This window comes from Carassius carassius, chromosome 22 (genome assembly GCF_963082965.1).
Source record: "Carassius carassius chromosome 22, fCarCar2.1, whole genome shotgun sequence".
Taxonomy (NCBI): Eukaryota; Metazoa; Chordata; class Actinopteri; order Cypriniformes; family Cyprinidae; genus Carassius; species Carassius carassius.
The window spans coordinates 15,640,664-15,646,663 of NC_081776.1; the positions used below are offsets into that span (position 1 = coordinate 15,640,664).

At 48.7% G+C, this 6,000-nt stretch overlaps 1 pseudogene; it reads right to left on the reverse strand.

The window, feature by feature from the left end:
• Positions 1 to 5,377, reverse strand: part of LOC132098581 (thyrotropin-releasing hormone-degrading ectoenzyme-like) — a 39,474-nt pseudogene extending 34,097 nt beyond the window's left edge.
• Positions 5,378 to 6,000: the final 623 nt, after the last annotated feature.

The following is a 6,000-nucleotide window of genomic DNA, read 5'->3' on the forward strand; positions in this document are numbered from 1 at the left end:
TCACCGGTGACTTGACTCAGCTCTGAAAGGTCAAAGGTGACTAGCCCTGACTCTGGAGCATCAGCGGTGACTAGCCCTGACTCTGGAGGGTTAACAGTGACTAGCCTTGACTCTGGAGGGTCATCTGGAACCCGACTCGACTCTGGAGGGTCATCAATGACTAGCCCTGACTCTGGAAGGTCATCGGTGGCTAGCCCTGGCCCTGGAAGGTCATCGGTGACTAGCCCTGGCCCTGGAAGGTCATCGGTGACTAGCCCTGGCCCTGGAGGGTCATCGGTGACTAGCCCTGACTCTGGAGGGTCATCGGTGACTAGCCCTGACTCTGGAAGGTCACCGGTGATAAGCCCTGACTCTGGAAGGTCACCGGTGATAAGCCCTAACTCTGGAGAGTTCCCTGGCACCTGACTCGACTCTGGAGGATCAGCGGTGACTAGCCCTGACTCTGGAGGATCAGCGGTGACTAGCCCTGACTCTGGAAGGTCACCGTTGATAAGCCCGGACTCTGGAAGGTCACCGGTGATAAGCCCTAACTCTGGAGAGTTCCCTGGCACCTGACTCGACTCTGGAGGATCAGCGGTGACTAGCCCTGACTCTGGAGGATCAGCGGTGACTAGCCCTGACTCTGGAGGATCAGCGGTGACTGGCACCTGACTCGACTCCGGAGGGTCCACTGGCACCTGACTCGACTCCGGAGGGTCCACTGGCACCTGACTCCACTCCGGAGGGTCCACTGGCACCTGACTCGACTCCGGAGGGTCCACGGGCACCTGAATCGACTCCGGAGGGTCCACGGGCACCTGACTCGACTCCGGAGGGTCCACTGGCACCTGACTCGACTCCGGAGGGTCCACGGGCACCTGACTCGACTCCGGAGGGTCCACGGGCACCTGACTCGACTCCGGAGGGTCCACGGGCACCTGACTCGACTCCGGAGGGTCCACGGGCACCTGACTCGACTCCGGAGGGTCCACTGGCACCTGACTCGACTCCGGAGGATCCACTGGCACCTGACTCGACTCCGGAGGGTCCACTGGCACCTGACTCGACTCCGGAGGGTCCACTGGCACCTGACTCGACTCCGGAGGGTCCACGGGCACCTGACTCGACTCCGGAGGGTCCACGGGCACCTGACTCGACTCCGGAGGGTCCACGGGCACCTGACTCGACTCCGGAGGGTCCACGGGCACCTGACTCGACTCCGGAGGGTCCACGGGCACCTGACTCGACTCTGAAGGGTCAGCTGAGACTCTCATCCTGTGCAACGGCGCTGGGCAAGCAGCCATCTTGGGCCATGACTCTGGACAGGCGGCCATCTTGTACTGTGGTGCTGGTCTGGCGGCCATCTGGGGTTGTGGTGCTGGACTGGCGGCCATCTTGTACTGTGGCGCTGGACCGGTGGCCAATTTGGGCATTGGCGCTGGGTTAGCGGCCATCTTGTGCTGTGGCGCTAGGCTGACGGCCATCTTGGGCTGTGGCACTGAACCGTTGGCCAAAGTGGGCATTGGCGCTGGGCTGGCGGCCATCTTGTACTGTGGCGCTGGACTGGTGGCCAATTTGGGCATTGGCGCTGGGTTGGCGGCCATCTTGGGCTGTGGCGCTGGAACGGTGGCCAATTTGGGCATTGGCACTGGGTTAGCGGCCATCTTGTGCTGTGGCGCTTGGCTGGTAGCCATCCTGGGCAGTGATGCTGGACTGGCGGCCATCTTGGATGGTGGCGCTTGGCTGGTAGCCATCCTGGGCAGTGGTGCTGGACTGGCGGCCATCTTGGGTTGTGGCGCTGGAACGGTGGCCAATTTGGGCATTGGTGCTGGGTTAGCGACCATCTTGTGCTGTGGCGCTTGGCTGGTAGCCATCCTGGGCTGTGGTGCTGGACTGGCGGTCATCTTGGGTTGTGGCGCTTGGCTGGTTGCAATCCTGGGCAGTGGTGCTGGGCTGACGACCACCCCGCCGGAAGAGACAGAAGTGGCTGGGGCATCCCACCGAAGCCGATGCTGCAGGTAGCGCACGAATTCCCAGAATTCCAGTGTCTCTAACTGCGCCATCTCCTCCTGAGACACTGGATCATCCAGCCCGCCATTGAAATAGTCCTTGAGGGCCGCATCATTGTAGCCCATGCCCTCGGCCAGGGACCAGAACACCTGAGCCAGGGCACCCACTTCATTTCCCTCTTGGCGGAGGGCGATCAACCGAAGATACTTGGCTCGCCGCTCCGCCATCTTGGCTGGGGAACGGAAAGACGACATACCGCTGGTTCCTAGAATGACGGAGTCGTTCTGTCACGGCAGGGATCCAATGAGGCACGGAGATAGAACCAATTGCGAGTAAGTCTTTTATTAAGCGCATTCCAAAAGGGTAAACAGTCCAGGCAGAGGTCGATACCAAACAAAACCAAACCAAACATAAACAAACAAGGACACAAGGCAAGAGCACGACAAGATGACGGACATGAATTAAACAACGACTCCGTGACACATACTAAGACAGACCGGGTTATATACACAAAAGGATAATGGGGAAACAGGAGACAGGTGGGGAACAATCAATTAACTAAACAAGGAGGAAGGTGACCAAATAAGGAGACAGGAAGTGATAATATGATAAACACCGTGGGAACTGAGGACACCTAGTGGAACCCCAGGGAACACAACCCAGACACTGTGACACTCATGGCTCATTAAAGCTGAAGTAGGTAACTTTTGTAAAAATGTATTTGTGAAACCTGTCATTATGTCCTGACAGTAGAATATGAGACAGATAATCTGTGAAAAAATCAGGCTCCTCTGGCTCCTCCCAGTGGTCCTATTGCCATTTGCAGAAATTCGACCGCTCCCGGTAAGAAACAACCAATCAGAGCTGCGGTCCGTATTTTTTTTTGTGTTCAAGATTTACAAAATGTATATAATAAGCGAGTACACCATGAATCCATTTTCCAAACAGTGTTTTTAGCCTGTCCTGAATCACAGAAACAGTTTTGTCCCCGAGAGAAATATACTGTGTACACGGTTCCTCTGTATTCTTTAAAAATGCTACTACAGTATAATGGTGGGCAACTGGCAGTTTTCTGTATAAATTGTTTTCAAAAGTTCTGTGTATGTATGAGGATCCTTTACATGCTTTGTCTTCTTTTTACCTTGAACTGCTGTATCCATTTAAAAAGAACGGTACAGCAGGTGACACATTGGAAACACCTTGTTGCTGGTTTGAGCTCTGCTTAGAGTGGGCTGAGCAGAACCGGTTTTACTTACAGTAAGTCAACCTCTAATCAATCAAGTTGAATTTCCCTGCACTTCTTATGAAGATTATGTGTAGTACTGCCAGTGCAAAGTCAGTATTTTGTATATAATTAGTGTCTGGGATATTATATATGAAATGACAAGTGAAATGGATGACTTCTCACAGCTATCAATGACTCATGTTTTGCTGACTGTGTGTATAGAGAAGAGGCTCTGCAGAGACTGATGACAGCAGTTGATGTTCCTACATTATGAATAATTTTCTATAGGACAGCTTTCAGAAAGCTACTGTACAGTACCTTTGCCCTGGTGGATATAATTAAAGGAAATTAAGGCCTGTCCGGCGATGGGTCGTGAGCTTGACAAAGGGCTTTGTGGGCTCCAGCACTGCCAGATTATTGCAGCAAATTGGATTTCATGAATAGCTAATGAACACAGCACATATCAGTATTTATTAGATGATGGGCTGTCACAGACTGTTAAGCTAAATTCACCAGTGTCTGACAAACACGGCCACTGAGAGGATACAGAGGTCCAGGTCTGGCCCCTTCACATAAATTCACCTTCAAATACATTCTGTTTTTAAAGAGAAAATGAAGAAGAGGCCATCAGCTGGGATTTTGGAGAGTAATGTGAATGACAAAACGCTTCATATGATACTGATAGCTGCTAAATGTCCTGCTGTTCCATTACAAACTATAATAACGTTGAGATTACGCTTGAAAGTAATCTCATTAAAGTCATGACACTTTGTAAGACGAGTAAGAGAGGACTTGCTGAGAGTTTTCTGACTTTAAAAGCACATATCTGTGCTGTGAGCTGATAACTTGAACCCAACTATTAACTTGACTGTAATTATGGATGTTGGCTACAACCGCTTACTTCACAGTCGCTAGCAGATCCTCTCGCTCTTATTTTAAGTTTTTTTAATTTAGCTTTTTTATGTGCCTCTTAAAAAAGCTTCTGTCTTGCATATTAGATATTTATGGTTTTAAATTAAGTATTTTTATTATTAATCATTGCACTGTGCAGGTGATCTAGCATATTAGCATCCTTTAGCACCACGTGTCCAGCTTCAATTCATATATGTCTTAAACTGCATTTCATCAGTTAGACTTGTGATCTTGATACCTCCATCCATGAAGGTGTTCTGCTGATTATAAAAATATGTAAAATACATTTACATTTAGTATGTTTCAGTGATCAGATTTCTAGATCAATAGTCACCTTCTCCTTTAGAAAGCGTTTCCATTCTAAGTGCAACCTCAAGTGTAAAAGCAGACTATCAAACACAACCCAGCCTCCATATTAAACTCTTTCCCTAATGTGTTGATGTGAGTAGGTGGTGTATTGGCTTAAATTTGTGCACTGCTGATGATATGCAGTTACATAATTGCCTCTGACTTATATGCAGCCCATGAATCTCTGAACACCTGCCTGCAGGTGATGCACTGTGTGAATTTAAGTAGGTTGAACACAGACAGTTTCACTTGCTGCTCAACACTGACTGACCCCAGCACTGATTCCTGCTCGCGATGGAGGTCTCACAACCAGAAGATGAATAAAATCTCACCTCAGAGAATTTGTTCCACAAGTCATCTCTCGCCGCGTTTCCGTACATGTGTGTCATCAAGTAATCCTGCAAACAGACAGAGACAGAGATCAATATTGGAAGATAAATAAATTGGACTTGTAAACAATAACATTACTAATCCTCTTGGTTCAAGCTGAATGTATGCAAATTAGCAGCAGATGTTTAGGTGTGATTACCATAGTACATGGCAAAAAAAGCATGGAAAAATTTGGTAAACGTACTTTTTAATCAAATATTTATTAATAATTATCACATAATTATAAAGATTTAATTATAAATGAGTTTTGCAAAGAAAGGAAATATCTCACACTCTGTAAAGTGCATAATAAAAGTGCCTCAACATCAGACAAATCTGCATAGAAAAGTGGATGTAATATTTGTATTGCAGTGTATTATTGAAGCTAAGACACCAGTGGGTGTTTATTTCACTGCTAGCAGACTTTAATTTGTTAAACGCCAAATGTTACATTACCAGTGTGTCTGTTTGGCCCTGCAGTCTCAGTGATACGGTGGGCGACATGAAGAAGGAGTCTGATCCTGGAGAGCACATTTACATTCATCTGATAAGAACATCTGGTGGGAAGCCTTTTCCCTGCTGTATATGAGATTCCTCGATAACTCTTGAGTGACCGTGAGCAATAAACCCGTCAACTGTAATCTGCTTCCTGTTGCTGGAGTCAAGAGAGCAAACTATCAAAAAACGTCTAAGGTTACGTATGAAACCCTGGGTCCTCGAAGGAATGAGACACTGCGTTGAGAACGAATGGGGAAAGCGGCCAGTGTGACGTCTCTGAATAACCAGTATAATCAGTCCAATGGAAGGGCGAGACGTCATAGGAGGGTGACGTCAGAGACCAGGAAGCACAAAAGCATGAGCGGCAAAGCCAGTAATCAGCCTCAAATGATGAAGCAACTGCAACGCAGTGTCTCGTTGCTTTGAGGAACCAGGGTTACATACATAACCTTTGACGTTCCTCTTCAAGAACTCGAGCTACGTCGAGAACGAATGGGGAACGAGAATGCCCACGCCGCCAGACTTTCAAATCTCTGCCTAGTGTGGAAGAGCACAGCTAAAGCAAGAGAAGGAGAAGGAGCCTGACAGAAATCGGGGACAACCCATCCAATGGCCAAACTTCAGAAGGATTGAGTCTTGACCCCCAGGAGAGGGGAGAT